Source organism: Pagrus pagrus, assembly GCF_965226575.1.
Source record: "Pagrus pagrus genome assembly, chromosome: 7".
Taxonomy (NCBI): domain Eukaryota; kingdom Metazoa; phylum Chordata; class Actinopteri; order Spariformes; family Sparidae; genus Pagrus; species Pagrus pagrus.
In genome coordinates, this window is record NC_140191.1 from 24,748,501 (window position 1) to 24,763,541 (window position 15,041).

A 15,041-nucleotide genomic window follows, 5' to 3' on the forward strand; every position below is an offset into this window, starting at 1 on the left:
CCTTTGAGCCCAACAAAAAACGTGTGTCACTTAGTTATTCCACAGGAATATTCCCTTGAATGTACTGTAAGTGTACAAGTGAGATGCCTCTTTGTCCTGCCTCTACCTCAAAACAGCAGTAATGCTTAGAATCAGTTATTTCTCTGTGAACCACCAGAGGCTTTAAAGTGCTGCATGACCTGCTGGCAATCACTTAATTTTTTTCTTTTATGGTTCCTGATGATACACTGTGGATGCATGATGCTGAATATCCCTGTATGACTTCATGTTACTCATCTTTGTTAATTTGTAAAAAGTCAATATGAATATGTACTAGACCAGAAATAAAATTGCAGCAATGTATAATTTTCTCCTTTCATCTAGACCAACATAACCAATGTACAGGTGTGAAAACAACCGTAGGATGCTTTCACACCTGAGGCAAGAGCTGTTAACAGTTTTGACAAAGTTCAACCTGCATCATCCACTCTATGGAATCACACGGTGGTTATGTTACATGATGTTTTTATATCGGATGGTGGTCTGGTGATTATAAGGCCGAACACATGCAGCCTCCAAGTCAAACCCAACAACTAAAACAAACATCACTTTGACCTCAGTATTCACAAGTATTCACAGTATTCAAGTATTCACAACAGCTGAATTTGGTCATTACTGATGAGGGATATGGAAGTGTGTCCTCACAGCGGTATGCATAGTTTGACGCTATGTAGAAAAGATCTTTGACCTGGCCCAGACTCTGAATCTCAAGATAGTTGGGCCTTATAGCTTGGTGTCATGAATGTGTGAGTATATGCATGTGAAGCAAACTGTAAAACACTTTGGATAAAAACGTAAAAATGAACAGGACAAACAGGGCTGTTTTGTACTGTAATACTGCAACACTACATTTCACTTACTGCCAAATACACATCACAGTGTTTAACTCCTTTTAACTTCCAGATATAGCAGGAAAACTCTGATCTGAAGCGCTGACGTGCATACGTGTTACCATGGTTACTTCGATTTTGGATGACTTGTAGGTCATCCGCTGCTTAAACTGACTGGTTATCACATGATTGCTGCCTGAGCAGTTCACAATCAGCAGATGGATTTAATAGTAGATTAACTTTACCCTTAAACATCATATCTACTTTCACAAAGTCCTGCTGCTAGTCTGCATCTAGTCAGCTCTGAAACAGACTGAGACTCTCCTCTTCAGATCGTCTCTGTGTGGCTGTTTTGTCCGCACTGGATTTCGACTGACAGCTTTCACACCAGCCCAAACAAATCCAACCAAATGGAGAGTTTGTTTAAATCGACCAAGCTGTTCAGAAATGTTCTGAACACGTCTCAGCCCAAACTCCCTCCCCGTGTGTACCCGCTGTAGTCTCCCATGCCTTCATCCATTCATTACATAAATACATGCGCAGATGGTTTGCTTTGCCCGACGGCGCCACCATTGCTGTAAAACGCAGTCTGCCAGTGATTAGTAGCTGCTTCATTAGTGTTATCATCTTTGTTATTATTTTGCTGTGGGGTGCTGCAAATAAGTCTCAAGCTCACAGTTATCTGCTGCTGCGCCATCTGACTAAGGTATGCCTGATAAAGGAAAAAGAAACCATGGGAGTGCTACTTTATTGTTTAAAATGCTGCTCAATTACAGATCGAATGATTTAAATGATTATAAGCAACACAACTGACACAAATTAGACCACAGATTCCCATCTGATAAGATTTTGGCCCAGGCCCCCCCAAAAATGATACTTTTAGATTTTACTAGATTCTTTTAGTTTTATTACATAAAGTGTACAGAAGCCATCACCAGACATTCTACTGTGTAACTCTGATGGATTATAGTGGTAATAAACTATGACCATTTTTGCTGGGGAACCCCCACAAGGACCCCACTTTGAGAAGCACTGCCCTAGGTAAGGGCCACACACACTGTGAGTCTGTAGCCCATTTCCTGTAGCCTGTTCAAGGTGAGAATGTTGCTCCGTTATTCTTCCTTGTCGTTCTTTATAAAACGTACACACACAGAATAGAGGGCGCTGTTTCTTCCGGCTTAAGCTGGGAGCAGAGGCAGTAACAGAGTTGCATCGATGGCTGTGTGAAAAGAGTGAAACAGCAGGACGGGACACTTGCAGTTACGTGTGCTGTTGTGTCACGCCACGCCTGTTTTGCTTCCAGAAAGCGGGCTATCCAAAATCACACACTGGGGTGGCATATGTCGCCATTGCAATGTTTCCTGGCTCACTTTAACTATTACAGTACCATGCTTTTGATAGCAGTAAACATCTAAAGCCTCATTCTCACTGGACTGATATGACCAGGGACCTCATGTGGGTTAGAAATTACCCCCCTACAACAGGGTTTTGTGCGGGGTATTTGAACAGGATAAGCAAATTCTTTATTTTCCTCAAATTTACCAACATTATCTCTTGGATATGATGTCAAGGCATGAACTTAACATCGATGTTTCAGAAGTGGACCATCTGTTCTTCAGCACCCGCATTATCAATATAGTTTACAGTTGTTTTTTCCTACTTTCTGTATGTGGTAGATGCATAAATGCACATTTGCTGCTCATTCAGATCAAGTAACGGACACTTCAGGGCTGTATTTGAATGGTCTATCTGATATCGCCATGTTGGTGTTGTAACACCACAGTTGATGCTGTTCGAGAACCGTCATTCCAACTTAGGGAAACAGCGATGGAAACCACAACTGGAGCATGTCTTTATGGTTGAGTGGGCTTCTTATAGGTCTCTCACTAAGGAGATCAGGGATCAAATCTCGCATGGGCTAGATTATTATTATGTTCACTGTAACTGCATACTGTTATTATTTTTACACTACGTTCACTTATTCATTTCCGTGTCTTTAGAGTTTTCTATTGCTGTTTGGTTAGGTTTAGCCAACAAATATACTTGGCAAGGTTTAAGAAAACTTGGTTTGACTTAAAATACACTCTTTCATAACATTTAACACATGTCTGAATGGATGACTTCTCCCATGTCACTTAACTATGACATTACAAAAACTTGATTGGTCAGTTTAAATGATGCTCCTGGAGCAACATTAATTATGTTATTCTTGGAACAGCACCAACACAACATTGTATGAGATTGTGCGTACTTGAATACGACAACCTTTTGTCCTAAGTGTTGCAGCAACAACAGCGAACAACAGACTCCAGCCAACAGGTGTACTGCCAAATGCCTGAAAAGCACCAACATGTCCTGAATGGTAAACTCTCCTTAAGGGAAGGAGAGTACAGTAAGGAAGGCTCAGCTGTCTTCATGTGGAAGAAGTGAGAAACATTTGCGAAGTGAGGATAGATCTCATGTGAATGATTGCAAAGCTCACAAAAATAAGAAATAAAAGATTCTGACTGAAGAACTAGTGTCATTTAATCATATACTTAAAGATGCAAGTGGAAAATCTGTAAAACTAAGTGCTTTTTTTAACAGAAGTGCTGAATACTGCATGAATCCGAATCTCAGCCTGCACCCACCATTCAAGGAAAGATCTTTTTTCCTCTGAAGGCACATTCTCCTTTTCTTCTGAATAATCACAGCAAGCATTTTTTGGCATTTTAGGAGAGTCCTGCAGCCATCAAAAACAGGCTTTTATCATCTTTGGAGCCTTGACCATTTCCTTTTCTGGCCTTTCTTCACCGTAGAACAACCCATGAATGCAACATGGCTGTGTCTGCTTTGCGGCACCAAAGTTTGTGCTAAAAAATGTTGGCACAGGCTTCTGACAATATGAGTGGATGTGGGGAAATCTCCATATGAAAGCCAACAATGTATAAAAATTATCTTAATTAATTCAAGAATTCAGTATGTGTCAGATTCATTATTCAAATGTTAAACACACCGAGCGCTTCACATTCCCTCTGCACGGGTCAATCAGTCCAACAGATTGAAAAATATGCAAATACAGCCTTTGAACAATCACAATAAAAAAAATGATAAAATCATGACTGCACACTCATGTTCAACACACACACAAACACACACACACACTGATGATGTAACACCGTATTTACCTTATGCAACGGTCAAAACAGGTTAATTAAATCTAACACAGAGCCTCCCCTGTGCCCACATTGAATAAATTGAGAGACTATTACATCCATTGTCCTCTGAAGAGGGAGCAGTATGTTGCAAGTGTGATTAAAATGCAATCAGATTGAAAAGTGTTTTAAAAGATTTTTATATCTAAGTAAAATGGCTCATGGTTGACAACTCTGCACCCGGAGGAACAGAATTTGCAACAAATTATGCAACTCTATTAAAAAACGATTAGAAATTCTCCCAAGCATTAAAAAAAATGACAAAACTCTACATACAAGAGTGAGTTTCTCTTCTGAAAATTGGTCTCATTATAAAATGATTAGGGCTGCACAATTAATCAAAATATCATTCAAATATGGCCAAGTGTGATGTCAGGAGAAGCTGCAATTTTTAGTAAAAGTTAAAGCTGTGAGACAAAACAGCATTTTAATGAAAACGTGTAGAACTGCAGAGAGGCCCTGCCCTGTCGGGTGTGTTTGCAGCTCACTGAGATGGAAATGTCTCAGCTTTTTCCAATGCAGCAAGCGCACCACAGGTCATGTCAAAAGAATTAACCATAAGCTTGCTTCAACTTTTCCTTCCAAGGACGTCACAACATCCAGTTGAAAGGTAAACCCAACTGAAGATGGTAGCGGATGATTATAGGAATACCAGAAGCTGTATACCGATCAGCCACAATAGTAAAACCAGACAGGTGAAGTGATTAACATTGACTATCTTGTTATAATGCAATGTTCTCCTGGGAAGCCTTGGGTCCTGGCGTTCATGTGAATGCCATTTGACATGCACCACCCATCCAAACACTGATGTAGATCACGTAAACAACCTCCTAGCACTGCACTCCCCAATAGCAGTGCCCATCTAGTAGGACAATGTGCCCTGCCACACCACAAAAACTGCGCAGAACCGACCCAAGGAACGTGACAAAGAGCCAAAGACGTTGATCCGATCCCCAATTTCCACAGATCCCAATCTGACAAGCATCTGTGGGCTGTGCTAGAACAAATCTGATCCATTGAGGCCACACCCCCCAACCCACAGGACCCCGGAGCAGCCACTGCCAATGTCCCAATGCCAGACACCACAGGACAACCCCAGAAGTCTTGTGTTTCTGCCTTAATGTGTCAGAGTTGTCTTGTCAAAACAAGGGGAGCCTGCACAATATAAAGTAGGTGGTTTTAATGTTGTGGCTGATCGGTGGTGCGTCCTGTCAAGTTCTCGCTATTACGACACCAACAGAAGGAACAATGCCAGGAGATGTTCTTGGTTGCTTAGTAATGGCAGGCGTGACAGAAGGGAAATCTCCGCAAAATCTCTCACAACTTGGATAAAAGGATGAATGTGGCATGGCTGGTGTTTTCCACCCATTTTAAGATGCAACATCTGAACAGCCCCCCAAGTAGAGGAGCAGCCATGTCTGCACATAAGTTTAAGAGGGACATTTTAAAGCCCTTATGGTTATCCTATAGTTAACTTCAGAGCAGTACTTGATATTTTTGGCTAAAACCTGCTTTCTGTAAACACAAATTATCCCTGCAACGAGCTGTAAAGTGAGTGTGGCCCAACAGTGGCCGAATTACACATTGGATCAACATTTAAATTCATTTGGTCACGATTCTGGCCACCAAAAAAATGTGAATGCAGCATTCACTCTTCTTTCAGCTCTTCATGTCTGGCTTTTAAGCAGCTGAATTCTCCACTATGATCACTATCTAGTTCACTTTGGCTGCTTACTGGCGTTGGGTATATATCATACAATGAGCTTTCAGAGCTTTGTGGCTGAAAACAAGGTTGGTGAGAGCTTTGACGGTGAATAAAACCAGTGAAATTGCTGGGAGGGATGACAGTGAATAATACTGTAAGTACAGAGTAACTGTCTGGCAGCTGTCCAGTTTAGCTAGCTATCCAGATATCCATGCTTATGCCAAAAGTCCCAGCTAACTGACAGAACCAGCTAACAGCTGCTCAATCAAGCAGGGCAGCTGTGTCAGAATGTGGAGAGCACCACTACAGTTATGGTGGTAATGTTGGGGACAAGTTGTGCTTTCCAACAGCAACAAAACAAACACTTTGTACTCTCTGAGCCACAGTCAACATTCTATTGTCGTAAATTTAATTTACAAGGGGAAGTGAGATGTTTACTGATCCCCTGGGCCGGTAAATTTGGTATGACAGTATTTTTGTATCCTGGGACATCTGTTTCACATGAGTTAGTGTTTCCAGCTGCTGGACTAAATACAGTGCTTGAATCATTTCAATCATGCAGGATATGTTTAATATCTTAAAGACCAATAAGACTGAGCTCTGTTGGGAGATCAACGCAACAGCGATTTGCTGCTAAAAATGTATGTAGACTATATCTTAAGTACGTGTCCTACAGTAGAATAGGTCTGGAAACTGTGCATAGAAACCTTTCATTTGATAAATAACTTATTGATTGTTTGGGGCCATCAAAGCAAAAAAAAAGTGATCTGAATGAGGCTCCATTGATCAGAGGGGAATTGCACTTACACTAGAGGCAGTAACTCTCGTATTACACATCTGATCCAGTGGTAATACAAGAATACTGAATAATGAAACTTTAAATAAGCTTATTCTTTTGCAAAGTTGAGCAAGACAAAAAGACCAGACTCACAAACCTGTCAAGAATCAAATGAAGCCAACTACAGTTAGACTAAAAAGGGTATTAAGAATAAGACTGGTTACAGATTTCATTCTCGACAGTAAGCCTTTTCTGATCCTGTCGGCGTATTACATGGATAAAGAAGAGGCTGTGTGTGTGTCTGAGTGTTTAAATATCCCTTTTTTTAAATCTAAGCTTTACATTTCACACTTGTATGAAATGTTATCAAATTTCTTTCACATCCCTGAAAATATTAGACGATGAACTTAGAAAAGAAGACAGACCCCATAGAGTAGTTACACCTAACGTAGCCACAATTATAAAGAACAGCACCCTGGCTTTTTGTGCAGTTTTCCACATAGAGGTGGCTTTTTATAGCACACTTTTATATAACACACACATAACACACACATATGCACTCAGTCAAAACTCCACTCCACCTCTATGATACAACCAGCTGTGAGATTTGCGACACAGGCTAGTGACTCTTAAAAATAAATTGGCATCACCACACAAATTGTTTGTGAAGGGCTTTAAGCTGCTTAGCTGCTTAGTGAAACATTGATACCACAAAACCTCACAACTTCCTTTAAAATTGCATTTGTGAACTCAAGAGAAGCGGCTGAATTATGTCTGAGTGGGCTGGTGGTGGAGCCACAACACGCACAGACAGCACAAACAAAAAATATGCAATGAAGGGACATAATCACATTGCGTGTGGCTGCGCGTTCAGTTTAGCATAAAACTGATATGGACTCCAATTTTTGTTGGATATGGGGAGATGTCGCAGGCAGTCTGTGAAACTGAATGTGAGGCCTCACAGCCAGTTTCACTCTGGAATATTACACAATCAAAGCTGCGATCCTGCAAGGACTTGCAAGAAAAGACTGTTGCATAATAGCTTGTGTGTGTGTGTGTGTGTGTGTGTGTGAGAGAGGCACAGAGGGGGGTTGATTCAAGGCCAGCAATTACAACTCAGCAGCAGTGCTCTAAACATGTATCTAAAATAAATATTTTTCATTTAAACCGTATGTATTTTACCTGTAATTTAGAAAAATGTAGGAAGGTCTTGTGAAAAAGCCGCATTTAACTGCCCCTTTCGATTTCAACCCATGTAAATTGCTGTTAATTGGCAGGTATGTCTAAGCACATCTGTTGAAACATTTTTCTGTTTGCCTTTTCAAATAAATTATTAGGATGGAAAAAGCTCTCATAATAGTGCAGATGCATACAAGCCAGCACCTGGAAGAATCCATTACCACTAAAAGCAGACTCTGCAGTACGTATGAGCAATTATCTGTGTGTCTGAGCTGGCATTACCTGAGGCCATTTCACATCCACATCATATGCTCCTATAGTTTTTACATGACTTCAACACAGATAAGGAGGGAGCTCATTGGCTAGAAAAAACCCTGCCAGCTGTCACCTAAACAAACCTCCGCTGCATGTCTTCTGTTTGCAGCCCTATTTTCTCGTCTTTGTAACCATTTCCTGTATCAATTTCATACTTGAACGGTAAAACAGAGAGCATCAAACATCAACAGATAGGGGAATCATACTGAAATTTGGTTCAGGTAACATTTCCAGCAAATGGTAAAAAGACAATCCCTTTTTTTCATCAGTCAGTCCAGACGTGCTGCCGCTGTTTTTTTTACTGTCTGTAGGCCTGTGAAGATGAAACGGATATTACCTTGCTGCAACATAAATCTCAACGTCAGGATCAGATGAGCTTTTTATAACACTGCCAAAGGAAGGAATGGATTACTCTGCAACAAGCGCTGCAATAAAACTCTTGGGAACAATACTTGCTTTATCAACCTGCAGTGTTCCTGCTTTCATTTTGGAGAAACAATTACGACAGTGCTGAGGATTTCACACCACAAGGAATGTGCTGTCTGAGTGATACTTCCTCAAGCAAAGTAGTGGGCATTAAACCGACTTTTTCAAGACTATGACTCACAGAAACCTGGATGCGAAGAGCCTAGTAAACATTGTGGTGTGCTGTTTTTTGTGGCGTGTTCACCAAAATGTTCTCACTCTACAGTACAAGCCATTTTCCCACAAAGGCAAAAAGAAAAAACAAATAGTCTTTTGGGAATGGGAACGTCATAGTGGTAATATTCTGTTCTTTTGGGATTTAAGGGGTTTTTAGGGTCAGTGCCTCCACTTAGACAGGGGTCACTAGAGTGTCAAACACAAGGGAGAAGAAGCAGAAAAAACATTATGGACAGTCCAAGTAGTATAATATTATTGTAGAATTATACATCCTGTCTGGTGATCAACCTAAACATTTACTGTTATTAATATGGAGTTCAAATATAAGCAAGTGTCATACGGTTTGGGGTAGTCCACACAGCTACTTTCAAGATCTGTCACAGCAAACTGCAGCCACAAGACGTGTCCTTTCAAAAGTGCAAGAAGGATCCAAGAGTGGTATTTTTCTGCTCTTAAGACTGATGTCATCCTGATCAGAGAGAGACGTACTTCTCAAAACTATACACACACACACACACATCTGCAATAACCCCTTCATGTATATCTGATCAGATAAGGAGCCTACACAGCGCTGAACAACTTGTTGACAAACCCATTTCTCAGTCTACCACTGCAGCAATAAGTGGCTGGAACATGTGTGTGTCTGTCTGCCGTTGCCTGGTTCCTTTGTTTCGATTTAAGTTTGCTCTTGTGCACGCGAGACAACAGCTTCTTTTAACCCTCTGGCCACCCCTCGGTGACTGCACCATGTTCGACTCAAGCGGGAGTCAATTACGTAATAAAACCAGGGCGTGTGTGTATGTGTGTTTGTGTGTAAAGGGGAGGAGATGATACACAAGGGAGCGTGATGGTGAGATGAGAAAAAGTGATGGTGTTACACGCTGCATCTATCAGTGAAAGCACTTCACTCTTGACAAGAGATCTGAGGTCAGAGGTCAACATCTGTCCCCAAGAGAAAGCATCTGCTTGTACAGTGATGAGTTTAAGCTGCAGGAAGCCTGACATCAAGCCTGCTGGGTTTAAGTTAGGGTTGGGCAATGCGTTCGGAAGTGGTATATGATGATGTCCACAGTCAAACAATGCAACAGAAGATAATATCTCACCAGTCTAGTCACTGCCTCTTGCCACTGTCTCTCTGACGGCAACCTCTGACTGTCTCACCCAACCTAGAAAACTCTAGCTCCCATCACTATCGAAACGAGCAGTCAGATCAACTGTCACATCCCTTCAGGGCACATCCCGGTTTACCGGATTTAAAAGTGTCTTTTGTCTCTACACCACATGTCCATGACTTAGTTGTGTTCAGTCTCTGAAACTTGAAACAAAGTTAGCAGGCTAGCTATACTGAGGAAGCTAAGCTACGAAGACACGAGCACAATAAAAACAACATGATTTAGTGAAACCGTTGGTCTTCAAAGAAGAAACACCACTGCCACCAATGTCACCTGGTGTCTTGGGTTCACCTAACTGGCCAGGTTTCATAAGAAAATAATAAACAGGACAGGGAGACATAGTACATCGACCAGTAACAATCTTCTTTTTATTTTTTCTCCAACTTGTCGCAAACACCCCAACAAATCCTGCCTTACAGCAACTCTGAGGGACACACTATTGTTTTTGCGCTCTCAGTGGACAATGACTGTCAGCCATTGGCAACAGACAATTTCATTGCCCATCGGTCCAACCCTAGTTGAAGTCTTCTCACTTCCCTTCTCTTTCCTGCCTCGACTCATTTGTAAGGTAGGCAGAGCTAGTTCACGTCACATTTGAAAAATCTAGGAAGAAGTGGAAGCTCAGTACTTGGTATGTAAAGTTTGGAGGAAGGCATCTTTTTATCCAAACCAAAAAGAGAAACAAAAATGTTAGGAATTAATTTTCATGATCTTTATCTGCTTTAAAGGATAAGTACCGTTTTTTACAACCTGGACCTTATTTCTGGCAAAAGATATGGTCATTTACTCACCCAGATAACTTTGGTGTCATTCGGCGTCGTTCGGACGAAATTAGATCCAGTGTAGCGGCGATATATCCATATAATGGGAGAGACGGGGCATCGACACACAGCCTCTATATAACGCATTATCTGCCACGAAACTAGTTAATTTCATCAATATTTTGTTACGATATGCTAGCGCTATTAGCCTCTGAGTCCGGGCTCGTCCGTTATCAACATCCGGGGTCAAACTAGCAGCAGCAGCTACAGGTAAACAAGGCGCGCTGTCGCGGGTGCGCGCGCAGCTCAGAGACGACATCTTCCAGGTCAGAGGTAGTAGATCAGCCTACAGACCCCGGATGTTGACAATAGACGAGCCCGGACTCAGAGGCTAATAGCGCTAGCATTTCATAACAAAATATTGATGAAATGAACTAGTTTCGTGGCAGATAATGTGTTATATAGAGGCTGTGTGTCGATGCCCCGTCTCTCCCATTATATGGATATATCGCCGCTACACTGGATCTAATTTCGTCCGAACGATGCCGAATGACACCAAAGTTATCTGGGTGAGTAAATGACCATATATTTTGCCAGAAATAAGGTCCAGGTTGTAAAAAACGGTACTTATCCTTTAACATAATTTACTATTGTTAGCATGTCCAGCTAACTAGCTTACAGCCTAAAACTTCAACTAACTAGCTCACTACCGAGCCATACTTCCAAGGCCAAAGAGCACATCGTTTACTAACTCCGTAAATTTGCAGGGTTACAGACTACGTTAAAAAGAAAGCCTGGTCGCAACTTGCACACCCACTGTCAAGTGTTTCCCCATTGTGTGAAAATGGGAATCTACTGAATTAGGAAACGATAGGGATAAAAAAGGGATTCAGACCGAAAACAGCTCTGTGTTTAACAACACAGAGGGCTGGCATGTTCTTGAGATATCAAAAGACGAGGGAGCAGGGAGCACCGGTTGAGTAACAGATTCATGAGTTTAAACACTTAATCAAACAACGTTCATATTAACATTGTATTGAGTTACAGTAAAGTTGAGCCAGCTCGCACCTTTTTCCCGAACAATCCTGCATTGGTTTGCCGAAGCCCCATACATTGGCACCAACTGACTGGCCCCATAACAAACAAATTTGAGGGCTGCATTTTCTTACACAGGAAAAGATTGTATGAAATAAGTCAGCTGGACACGTCACAAAGTTAGCCGGTGACCAGTTTTTCAGCCAACTCATAGAGCCAACATTAACATTAGCTGAATTAGCAAGCTATATTGGATGACATCCACCAGCAACAGTGGTCATTTTGGCTGGCAAAAAATTGCTGGCTAGAAATAACTTTACTTACTACTACTCTACTCTACTTACTCTACTTTTGTTTAAAATCAAGGACTCATTGGTTCAAATATTACTACAAATTTTGAGATGTAAGAGAACAGAAAACTTGTCATGAGTAGCTAACATTGGTGTGTTTGACAGGTGTTATGTTTAGCATTTAGTTTTTAGGAAGAATCTGCAATTTTTGGCACATCACCCAATCAGAGGAATGCTTTTCTGATGACAAACTCTTAACTAATCAAACTCATCACTGCCACTTTTCTGTAATCACCATGACATATCACCACACCTCCTAGATACCAATGCCAGTCTGGTTTGAGCTCAACAGGGTGAATAAGTGAGGACAGTTGTATGTGGGACCAGGCTAGAGGAGAAGTAGGAGTTTTGTCAGCTCAGTGACCAGTCAGCCGTGACCGTCTGGCTGAACTACAGTAGCTCAATGTTTGCCTGAGGGCTCCGGCTGCCCGTCTGACACACCATGACTTTCTTAGCTTCTTCCTCTCTCAACATAAGCTAATTGCTCTCAGAGTTTGGCAGTTAAACCAAATGAAATATCAGACTATGACACTTCTTCTCTTTCTTGTAAACACACTCTGGTGTTGTATTGCAGAAAACAGCTGTTATTCTGCAGAACTTCTTGAAATTTCCGAGAAGACTGCTGCGGGACTATTTTCTCGAAAGATCACATATGGCTCTGAGGGAATATTAGACTCTCGCGGAAAAACAATACTCCCAGGGGTCCAATGTTGGGCATAGTTATCGCTTTGTTAATTTGAGCATATATTTGTTTTGCTTTGTTATGCATGGACACCTCCTTTCACTCCCTGGGGTGTCCTAGTGATATAGCCTCGAGCCTGAAGCATAAGCTCAACGCTCCTCACTTTGGAAACACAACCGCTGCCACCTGGGGTTCGCTATCTAATAACCCAAGTTACAAGCTCTCCACTTGAATCTGGAGCCAAAATAGTCAACTCCACCATCTGTTGCGATCACTATGAGGAGCTGAAGCACTGCAGGCTGTGACGACACCATGGATGACGGGACTTGCTGTCATCGCAGCACCCCAGGTTGACGAGTGGCACCACGCCTTGGGCAAAACTTACGCAACTAGTGCTTTGTTAGCAGGTAATGCGACTCAACCTGTCAGCCATAAACAGGCGCAGACGGAGGGGAAGTGAGACGGGAGAGGAAGCTTGCGAGTCCGTGAAGACGGAAGTTGACTAACCTCAGTACATCACCTGCCAAACACAGATAGACGCCTGCAGTCACACACCCATTTGCTGAGCAGGATGGAAGACTTCACTCAGTGTGGGAAAGTAAAACGCAAAACTTTTCACCTAACTTCATGCTAAACAACACTCAAGGCCTGCTAGTTTAAGCTTGTCTTGTTCATGAAGACGGAGGAATGCAAGTGACGCACGTGACGGCTGAGCAAACCTCTTGGCATTTTTCTCTCCTGGCTGAGCTGAGGCAAATTCTATGAAACGCAAAGGAATGCAATCCTCTGGCGTTCCCAGCTCAGGTACCCGCGGACAAACAGAGGCTTTTCCCTCAAGTTATGTGAAGGTTAAGCTACAACTGCTGGCATCCTGCTATGCATTTGTCAGTACAATTTTTCTGTTCAGCTAGTAATCCTTGACAAGAAAGACATTTCTGTCCATGCAGCTCGGATCTGTGTCAAAAATTAATCATGAGAACAATCATGTTATCTGACAATATGTGGCAGTGACAATGTTATCCATGTCACATGACGCAACTGATGTGCATGATCTGCTCCGGGTTCCGTCTTTATTGACTAAAGGAAAAGGAGAAAGGTGAGGATTAAAGCGGCGTGTAATTTCTATCAAGCAGTGCCCGAGGTTAGCGTTCCCTGTCTAGAGGACATTCAGGGCTGCCGGCTTTAGCAAATCAGTGCAGTTTAGACATAAGCAGCCACTCATGTGTGAGTACTTTATTTATAGCCCGTGCGTAGCAGTGACAGTAAGTGAGCATGTCACTGCTTTGAGACCCATTCGCTCTTTTCCTTTTTCACATGAAACTAACTATGTCAAAATGACAGCCCGTATCTTGTCATATGGTCGTATGCTGCAGCTGCTGTAACATCTTGGCAGTTCTGATCATCAACAGACCATCAGTGATGTGGCCAACAGTTGTTATGTTCTGTTAGGGCAACACAACCAGTATGTGTATTGTTTTCATGTAAAGTCGAGTAACAAGTGGAGCTTGCTACAGACCAGTCCTTACTTAGGATGCAGAGTGATGTAATACTTGATCGCAAACAGGCTTTACAGTGTATGTTTTAGCACAGCTGATCAGTCTATCCACTGGCCAAGATAAAAAAAAACACATTTTTATAAAGATTGCAAGCATTAAACACATCTTTAAGCTTTGACTAAAATGATTTTCAGTCTGCTGTGCCAGGATAAAGTTGATGCAGTTGGATGTGAAGTGAATTTCACATGGCAACAGGTTTGTGTCTATTTACATAGGCCTACATCATGTGGTCACAGTTGAGTGATTTTCTAAGCCAAAGACATGCTTTGAATACCTAATACATTTTAACAAACAACATATAACCGAATGATTGCCAACAGTGCTGCTTTTTATAGCGCCTTGTTGTACATGTGCAAAACTCAATCTACAATCTTCCAAATTAAAGGTTACATACTTCGGCGCATATTGCCATGACTTGTTCCTCATTAAGTTACACATTAAATTAATCGCTATGGCCTTTGAATTAATTCGGCATATATATTTTAAACCTAACAATGCGCACATTGAATTTAGTTTAAGCAAAATAACCTCTTTCCCTATTGTTCCTGCTGTCCACTACCACCCAATCACGTCGACGTTTCCGGTAGTAAACAATGTAAAGCAATTACAAAACTCTGAATTTAATAAGATTTAAGTCCTGCCTGGCGTCATATATGCATGCCGAATTGAAGATAACTATCTAGTGATTGACGTCACGCCTCGAGTCTTAATCAACACGGTGTGCTGGATTAGCACCAAGAAAAGAAGCGTTTAATTGCTGGATATGCTTACGGGGATTGGTTCGAGGAGCAGCAGGGAGGGTG

The 15,041-nt window shown here is 41.8% G+C and overlaps 1 protein-coding gene across 1 annotated transcript in view; it reads right to left on the bottom strand.

Annotated features, from left to right (window-relative positions):
• LOC311259475 (myelin basic protein-like) overlaps window positions 1-15,041 on the bottom strand; it is a 51,938-nt gene that overhangs the window by 36,287 nt on the left and 610 nt on the right. The gene's annotated exons all lie outside the window — the stretch shown is intronic.